The sequence below is a fragment of the Cupressus sempervirens genome, chromosome 10 (genome assembly GCF_028749045.1).
Source record: "Cupressus sempervirens isolate cs-2001-9-10 chromosome 10, ASM2874904v1, whole genome shotgun sequence".
In the NCBI taxonomy this organism is placed as follows: domain Eukaryota; kingdom Viridiplantae; phylum Streptophyta; class Pinopsida; order Cupressales; family Cupressaceae; genus Cupressus; species Cupressus sempervirens.
Window position 1 is genome coordinate 783,493,325 of NC_143127.1, and position 10,350 is coordinate 783,503,674.

A 10,350-nucleotide genomic window follows, 5' to 3' on the forward strand; every position below is an offset into this window, starting at 1 on the left:
GTTGTTTTAGGTTGCAAAGATGGTGGAGGGGGGATGACATAAGATTCCTTGAAGGAGTGATGGGAGGCTGGCATGGGGGGTTTGGACATAGGCTTGGTTTGGGGGTGTGGTGTACCAACACCTTTAGATGGTGAGCCTTTGGATACATATCCAAGACCATGAAATCCTAGATTTTTTGTGCAATAATAGGCTTTCTGATTCCTTGCTCTTGTGGTCCTAAACCTTTACCTTGATAATGCCATCGATTGAGCATTTGAACTAGCCGAGGATACTTTTTGCTTGCAGAAAATGGTGGAAGTGCTTTATCAGATGTACTGCAATAGGGAGATACTATTCTTAATTCTTCTGCTGAGAGGAGGCCACTATGGATGAATGTAAGTGAACCAAGAGGGTATATTATAGATGGTGAAATAGCTTGGATAGGTGGTAAGATGGAAGCATGGAGTGGAGGAAATGGTAGGATAGGATCTTGATTTAGCTGATGGGATGAAAAGATATCCTGCAGTAGAGGAGGTATGGCTTGAGGTTTTGGAGATGGAGGGGATAGTGACTGCACTATGGATGGAAGACATGGTACGATGATATCTTTGTTTATGCTTTGGGGGATGTCAACATGCTTTTGGGCAGGATCTTGATAGGATTGGTTTGGAGTGGATGGTGCGATAGGAGGTGAATGGATGGACTCTTCAAAGGCAACAGATGGATAGATGGGAGATTCAGTAGTGGAGATGGCTGAGTAGAAGATGGATGCATAAGGGTCATTATGGGAGATTTGGGAAATGCTTGGAGGTGATGTGGATAGGATTTGGAGGGTTTTGACAGATGGTGGGATTTTGATGCTTGCGGGAAGTGGAAGGATTTTAAGAAATTTGATGGATGGTATGGGGATGATAGCTATGGGAGATGGAGGTGATATTATAGATGGGGAAGCTTCATTACTGACTACTTCACATGGTTGGATTAGATGACATGGCTTATTGACTGCTAGAGGCGACTTTTCTTGTATTTCCTCTAGGAGATTCCTTGGAGACTCGTGTGTCAGAGGTGGAGGTGGATTGACAAGAATAGCTAGTGTGATGGGGGTGGAAGATTGGAAGCTTGGTTGATTGGGTGATGGAGGAGAAGCTGGGGTATCAGATGGCATGACTAGATAGTTTGGAAGAATGCATGGATTTTGTGGGATGCTTGGGGGAATGTTTCTAAGGCTTTCAATATACCCGTCATAGTCAACAAGATTTTCATCATCATTGGAATAGGAGGTGGCAGGAGCAAGGACAATACGACCGAACACATCATGATAGGTTTGGGATTTTGGGTTTTGATGATGAGTCGGATGGGGATGGGGTCTTGCATATGGATGAACATGGAAGCTCATGGTTGGATTTGGATTAAGTGCAGATTTTGGATTGGCTGATGAAGGATTTCCTAGGGAGAGTCAAAGCTGTATGACAGACCTAAGGAGGATTGGTTGGAGATTTTTGGCTTTCTTTTGGATGGAAGACTTCAAGGGCATGCTGTCAAAAAGTGAGTTTTTCTTTCCTATGTGCTAGATTGGTGGAAATTGTGTCAACTTAAGGATAGACTAATGATCCTATGGGCATGACACGAGATTGACCACTTGTGGATCCCAACCTTTATCTCAAGGTGATGAGGGATAACAAGTGATAAAGCTAGATTACCTTAGACAAAGCTCTATCAAAGGGATAACCTTGGTGAGGCTGGTGGATTGGTTGGATTGATTGGATAGCAAATTCTAGCAGAATGACAACTCTCTAAAGGCTTGGGTGTGATTTTGGATTGGGTTGCTAGCTGGCTGGGGGGGATGATTTGGAGAGACTTTGGATTTGGGATTGTTCTAAAGCAAGGAACTAGATAGATTCGGTTGTAGCGGGGGAGCTTGGATGATTTTCTGATGAGGCAGTGACTACGCTAAGTATGCCTTGAGCTGGGAGATTTTTGATTTTTTGGGATTTTGACCAAAGTTGGCAAACATTCATTCAAAAGATATGAACAAACAAGAAATTTTTTTTTTGGAGCAAGCACGTCAAACACACCAACATCCTAGGAAGCTTTCTACAAGGATGAAATTTGTTATAGCTAGGGAGTCCTCGATATACGCAAGGTACGTAAGGCCCAAATCTGTAGATGAAACCAAAAAGATGTCACACAGCCAAGAGGAGCGATAACCCACTTCTCCTCTTTCACTTCTCAAGGGTATAAAGTTCCTTGAGGCTTAGCCCGAGTGACAAAATCTTGATTCCAAGAGAGGTGTCTTTGGATTCACCTCCCAATTTTTATACTCTGCCATAACACTGGAGTTGAGGTCGTCCCAAGGGGTGATGAAATCACCAAGCAGGCCTCCTAAAAAGTGTAAAACAAGACCACATACATGATCTTGGGCTTTAAAAGAAACACATTTATTCCAATTGATGATTTAGATTTTGTAAGTATGATTGAAGACACGTGTGATTATGGCATACAATGTTCATTCCAATTTGACAACATCATCAACATAATGAAAGTTGAGAGATCGTCAACATAAGAAATGTGAGCATCATTGAAAATGCGTCCAAACCATGCAATGTTCATTGATTGTTAGGCATTCAAGATTGAGTGTGAGTTTTTTTTAAGCCTAAAACAAAGATGTGTGAAACTCGATTGCCAAGTGCGCACCTGGAGGCCCTCCACGTCAAGATTTGTCCAATTTTTATGCCCAAATGAAGTGTGAGCGAGATTAATGCGCATTCAAGGAATTTTCTAACTTAGAAAAACCACTAAAGACCCAAGTGAGTGGAGTTTGATCTTTTTGGAGCACTTAAAACCTTCTTAGGTAGACCCATCCCCATAGATGGCGCTGAGATTGCAACCAATGGTTAAATTGATGGGTGATTAAAGAGGGTAAGTCCAACTACAAACTTACTCAAAGCATCTTTATTAGTTTTTATAACTTAGAAGATTTCAAAAATGTGGATTCTTTTTATGCCCCAAAAGATGATTATTTGATCTATGGCATTGAAGATAGGATTTGTTGTTTTAATCATGCATTCATAAAAAAAAAAAACTCGATTTTAATCCATGGCACTCAAGAGTGATTTTAGCAACATGCATTCAAAGACAAGTGATTAAACATTCAAGTTTTTTCCTTTGAGCATTCAAGATTGAGATTTTGTGTGTTGTTTTAAGAACTTTGAAGTGCTTTGTTTTAACCTTAGATCATTCAAGATTGTTTTGGACTCAAAAGTGAAAATGACTCTTTGGACTTTGGTTTTCATTCAAGATTTTTTGTTCTACTTTGCATATTTTAAGCCCAAAAATGATATTCCTAGATTGTTTTGATGCATGAAAAACCTAAGAAACATTCAAGATTTTGCAACAAGACATTTGTTTGGAACAAATAACAAAGCTTTTAGGACAATTTTTCGCAACCATTTAGGACTCTTAGTTTTCATGAGATTTTTAAAAGAACTTTAAAATATTTGCAAATAAGGTTCATTTTATCCTTGATTGATGCTTTGAGTTTGATTTAGATTTTAGTGTGCACTTAGTGTTGATTTTGAACCTTTTGAAATGGAAACTTGAAGTTCTTTTTAAATTCCCAAAAATGAAGTGTTCCTAACTTTGCATGAATGCATCTAAAACTTTGATGTTGCAAGGATGCAAATGATTGGATTGGTTTAGTTTCACTTGTTAAAAGATTTTTTCTTTTTTGCAAATTTTTAATTTTTTAATGGATTTAAGTATGATTTGGGGGTTCATCTTAAGCATTAAAAAGAAGTGTATGATTTTGCTTCCTTAAAAAAAAAATGGCCAAGATCTCCCACAAGAAGAAGAAGAAGTAGATGGAATAAGAAGAATATAGACAAGAAGAGGAAGAAGAATTCCAAGTGCTTTGTCCACCTATAAGCTTGAAAAATCTGCAAATACTATGAGATAGACTATGAGTTCCTTTGTCTTCTTCATGCTCATGTGGACTTACAAAACCAATTTATACAATCCTACCAATCACAAAAACAAGCAAAATTAGCCAAAATTAGCAAATGACATACAAAACTTGACTAAAAAAGCTAATGAAGATGACCCATGTGGGGTCCCACCGGGCGTGCCAAAATGTATATGAGCAATGTTAGTATGCTAATAGAAACCAAATTTAAATAAAGCTTCTACAAACTAAAAAAAAATTATAAACTTCAAGATAGACTAAGATGAGCTCTCAATTGAGAATATGAGCCATTAATGGGCTCTCTCAATGAGAAGCTCTCTTTTTGAGTAGCTTTGTCTAAATAGATAGGATGTATGCTCAAGCTTTATGCTTCAAAAAGGGCTTCAAATGGAGTTGGAATTTGGGTGTGAGTGTATGGTTTTGATGTAAAATGGCTTTTTAAAATGGCATTATGACTTTACTTCATGGATTGTGTTAAAATGACTTGGGAGAGGATTCCTTAAATAGACAAAGGGCTTGAGGGATCAAGGGCTAGGATGCAAGGATGGGAAAAAGCTTATGGAAGGCTCAGATTGCATGAGAAGAGAGCACATGGATTGTGCTTCCTTACAGCCAATCAGGGAGTGACACATGTCACAGGGTGAGAGGATGGAGGAAAGGGGAAGGATGAGTCAACAAAGGAGGCTCAAGGGATAAAATTTTCATAAAGACCCTCATAATGGCTTGTAAAAGCAATGAAAGGGCTTTGGAAGAGTCATTTATGGCCTAGTGGGCTTTATAAAGTTTTATGGTTGGGATATTTTGAAGGAGATGAGAGGAATTTTGACTTGGGCTTGATTAGGAAGGTTTTAAGCTTGCTTAGGATTGTGCAAATGATTAGAGGATGGATTAGGATGGTTTAGGATTAGCTTAGGGATAGGCAAGTGGATGGCATTTAATGAGGGTGGGTGAAGGAGGAGATATTTGTTAACTTTGGCTTAGGTTAGTAAGTCTTAACCCATGTTTAGAGAATGTGACAAGGTTAGGAGGGGATTAGGATTAGGTTTAAAGACGTCTTCTAGAAGAGTCTAGACTTTGGATGAGGATAAAGACTTTCTAGAATAGTCTAGAACTTCCTAAAATGAGGATGAAGACTTTCTAGAAGAGTCTAGAACTTCTTAGGATGAGGATAAATTAGATTTTTAGGAAATAAATAAAGTTTTATTTATTTCAAGGGTTTGGGTTGAGGAGATATTTATTAAAACTTTTTTAATAAACATGAGGATTAATATTTAATCTTAATTAAATATTTTGAGTTGGGATTAGGGGTTGGAAATGATGGGATTAGCCTTTAATCAAAATTAAAGAAGGATTAGAAGATTTTGGAAGAGGTTAGTGGTCTTAAGGAAATTGGCCAAGTTTTGGGCAAAAAATAAATTTTTTATTTATTTTGGGTTTTTTGGTCAATTTATTAATTAAATAATTAATAAATAAGGAAATAATTTTTAAATAAGATTTAAACATTTTTGGGAGGGATTCCTTAATTAAATATTTTTAATTAAGATACAGGGATTTAATGGCATAAAAATAAATAAATTAATTAATGATGATGTCATCAGGAATTTTTTAGAAAATAAAAATACTTTATTTTCTAAAGGTTTTTAGGTGTCTACAGTCACTACCCATTTCAAACCTTGCATTGTAAGGGATAGCTAAGCCAGAGGTACAAGCTACCTAGGTTTGGGTGCCTCAACCAGCTTCTATGATTTCTTCTTTGTCTTCCCATCACTCTCACAGCCTTGAAGGAAATAAGTGAAGAGCCATCACTTTGGGTGACTCTTCATTTGAATCTTCTACTTTCTTGCATAACAATTTTTCCTCACTTGAGGACGAGGAGAATATGCAAGCTGGTTTATGATGAATTTTCTCTCATGGAATGTGCAAGGGCTAATAGACCTCCCTAGAAAGTATTTTGTTCACGATACCAAGCATAGTCTTGGAAATATTGATGTTTTGTGTTTACAAGAAGTCAAAGTCTCTAGGTTCCTTCTCAACTTAGCTTGTCGTGTGATATGGCCAAATGGTGTTAGTTTTTCTTCTCAGCATGAAGTTTGTTGAGGTGGTGTAGTTACTCTCCTCTCCCCTTGGCTTTTTCCTTTTTTTATTTTCCATGGTTTTGACCACATGTAGAGAGTAGTTTGGATTTTTTTGTCTTTTCAAAATCATTCTTTTGGCATTATCAATATCTATGCCCCTCATGATGCAATTGAGTGCTCACACTTATGGAGGTGGCTAGCTGATTCTTTGCCACCTACCACCTGGTTATTCTATAGGGATTTTAATATGGTTGAGTTGGTTGTCGATAAAATGGGCCTTTTGCCTTTTCGATGGTCAGCTAGTGATAGAGAAGCCTGGTTCTACATGCAAAACAAGTTGGGTTTTTTTTATCCCAATGTTCATTACTACCAGACTGATGGTGTCTGGTACACATGGTCCAACTTTCGAGAGGGAGCTGACAGGGTCCTTAAAAGGTTGGACCATTCTATGAATTATGCTCAGTCCTTTTCTTCTTTTTCTCACACAAGTCTACTACCTGTCACTTTTCTCCCTAACATGACTCTTTCGAATCATTTTCCCATCCACTTCTCCATTACCTTAAAACTTAGTTTTACCTTAATACTTCCATGTTGTCCCATCCACTTGCCATAGCTCATATTTTACAAACTTGGAACCTTGAACCTAGGCCCCACTTATCCTCTGGGTGGATTCAGTGGTGGAATGATGCTATCACCTGTACTGCAAGGTTTCTTCACATTTATCGGAGGCAATTGGCCACATACCGTAAGAGATCCTATGAGGCCACTATCAAAGATATTTGTATGACCACTGAAGTTCTTGCCATGAATCTATTTGATATGGATCTCCAAGTTTGGCTTGCCAACCTTCACCATCATAAATAAGTTGCAGACAATTATACTACCCAGGGAGCTCAACTCAAAGCCTGCCTTCACTGGTTGGAGGTTGGTGATCAAGCTTCCAAGGAATTCTTCAATATATTGAGGGTACGCCACTCTATGGTTGGGATCAAACACACTCGAGAGGGTCAACATACCCTCTATGACCTTTTTGATATTTCTCAAGCCTTTGTTTGCAACTATGAAAAAGTTTTCACAGCTTAGGGTCCCTCAATGGCCAGGGACTAAGCCTTGTAGGCTTGTTTGGCTATCATGCCTAAAAGACTTACTCTAGAACAATATGCATTCTGTGTGTAGAAGCTCACTCTAGAGGACCTCAAGGAAGCTATCTTCTCCATGGTGGATGATAATGCCCCTAGTTTTGATGGCTTCCCTTGTGAATTTCACAAATCATTTTGGGATGAGATTGGTCTAGACCTACATAAGGTTTATCTTGAGGCATATAATTCTCGTTCTCTGGAAAATCTTATTAACAAAGGGAATATTAAGTTCATACCTAAGGTGGGCAACCTTGAAGATATCTGAAATTGGAGGCCTATCACATTGTTGAACATCTCCTATAAGATCATTGCCAAGGCTCTCTCGCTAAAAATCTATCATTTTCTTCCTCGGATCATTCACCCTAAAAAAATGGGTTTTATCAAGTCCTGTTATATCTTGGACAATATAATTATTGTGTGGGAAGGGATGGAATGGGCTTGTCATTCCAAGCAATAGACCATCTTTCTCAAAAATTGATTTTTCCAAAGCTTATGATAGGATTGAGTGGCCTTTCATTTGGTCCATGCTTCAGGCTCTTGAGTTTGGCCATACCTTTTTGTAGTCAATCCAAATGCTCTTTGGAGATGCCACTATTTGCATCTCCATTAATGGCCATTAGTCTCAAGTGTTTGGGCTTTATCAATCAATTTGCCAAGGCTACTCACTAGTGCCCTCTTTATATGTATTGGCAATAGAAGGTTTTGGGTATTTGCTCGCAAATGCCATCTCCCAAAGAAGGGTTTGAGGTATTTCCCTCCTGGATTCCCTTGATCAGCTTATGAATGGTCATTTTGCAGATGACTCTTTCCTCACTCTCATTGAGGATGAAGAGAATATTGCCTCCACTTTGCAATGTCTTGACACATTCTATCTTGCTTCAGAGTCTGCCATTTAGTGGCACAAAACCCTTTGTTATAGGAAGTCTTATCTTCCTCATCCTACTTGGCTTGAGCAATATCAATGGAAATGGGTTCAACATGGGGAAGTTTTTCATTTTCTAGGTATCCCCTTCACCTTCCAAGCCTTAGCTATTAAGCTCTGGAATGTTGCTCTTGCTAGAATAGAGAAGAAGCTAGAGTATTGGATCACCAAACCTCTTTCCCTAGCGGGAAAATTCCAATTTTTTTCCAAAGTGTTGGCCACCACCCATGTTTATTATTCTTCTAGTTGGGCTCCTTCCAAAGGCCTTACACCTCAAACTTGAGTGCCTTTTATGTGACTTCCTCTGGGTGTTAGATGCTTCTCACTAGGGCTTTCATGGAGCTACCTAGGATTTCTAATGTCTTCCTAAGGAGTTTGGTGGCCTAGGCTTGTTGTCCACCCAGAAGCAAGGTACTACTTTATGTGCCAAATGGGTGATTTGAGCTCTTTTCAACAATGAAGCCTAGAAGATTTTGTTAAGACATTGCATTTCTTCAGGCCTTCCAGTTCACTAGCCAGCTTGGAAGGGGATTGGGTTTCAAACCCTTCTAGTTACCCCTGAACCTATTCAAATTCATGGTACTTTTGTTGCCAAGAGTACTTGGAAAGCCTGGGAAGTAGTTAAATCCTAGCTTCATTGGGTTGGCAATGGATTTAAAGATGGGCTCTGCTTGAACCATCATAATATCTAGTGGTCACCATTATTTGCTATATAAGGTGTTCCCTTAGCTAAGGTGCATGGGGTTAGTGCTCTACATTTTTTTAAACATGGCATAAGGACTCCTAAAATTCTTTTCTCTAGAGTTACTATGAGCTTGTGGTCATGGGAAGACATGAGACTGCAATTCTGACTCAATCGTTCAGATCGACGGATTTTTGATCTTCTAGTTTCTGTGGTGCCTTCACATTTATTACACAAAGTGGGCATTCAATCTTCTTGCCCTTGGTGGAAAGATTGGAAGTGCTATCCAAACACTCTGGTAACCAGCTATAAACCTAGGTTGGGTTACCGATGGTTGGTTTTGCACCTACCCATGGTTGATGTGCTCAACTAATGTTGGCATTTACAATCCTTGCATTGCACTTGGAGTCATAGGTTCTCCACTATGTAGCATGCCTTTAGTGAACCCAAAATTGTGCATTTCACTTGGTGTATTCTTTTCCAAGGCTTGCCTTTGGGCTCTTGGCTATGGCATTTGGGAGTTCCTAACCCCCATTTCCCTTTCTGTGGTCAACTAGAGTCCTTTTTGCATATTTTTTAGTTTTGTAGATGGGCTCAGTGTTGCTGGTGATGGATCCATGATCTCTTTCATTTCTTCCACCCATAACCTTTTTCTTGGCATATGGTTCTTCTGGGTGATAATACTTTGATACCCTTCAAATACACCCAAATATGGCATGCTTTCATATTGGAGATCTTATTTATCATTTGGAAAGATCATCATGTAGCCATTTATGCTCACAACACACTTGACATTAATGTGGCTATGTACGCTAAAGCATGTATTTATAACAATGTCATGTTGTAGATTCAAGTATAGACAGATAAAGTGGCTTTGGAGATGGCTCACTTATAGGAGCTTTTGGCTCATTGGGGAAATGCCCCCTATATGGTTGCTCATGTTCCATTGGATTTGACCTCCAGTGACCATACTGCTCCTTGTGATTATCATTGAGGATGTAGCAACTCCACTTGCCACTCACACACCCCTCACTCTCAACAGCACCACTCTTCCAGTGGTGGTGCTTTTAGTCAGTGTCATGCTTCTAGAGGTTTTGGTGGTTAGTATCGCTCAGGCTTGCCTCCTTAGAGGTCTGGTTCAAGGTAGTCCCCAATGGCTCCTCCTACTGCTCCTACTACCAGTTGGCCCTCTACTCAATCAGACCCCAATTGGGTGTTTCCTCGACTTGACTTAGCCATTTCTCCTCCCAAGCCTGAGGGAGAGAAAGATGAAGATAATGTTGTTGTTGCTAATGATAGTTAGGCTCCCCCTGATCCATCTACTCACCCTACTTTTGGGTGGGGCTCTGATGATAAGGATCCTCCTTCCTCGATTGGCACTATGCTGGCAGCATGAGGATTTCTTTGTTTTATGTTGTTTTCTAAAAGTTTTTTGATGAATAGTTGATTTCTGACTAGTGGCCATATGAACTTGTGGGGTGATCTTATTTCCCCTGGCCCTTTTTTTTGTGAATATGTAACTTTATTATATTTTTTTAATAAAAGGACGAGACTACTCATCAAAAAAATCACAAAAATTTCCTTAACAACTT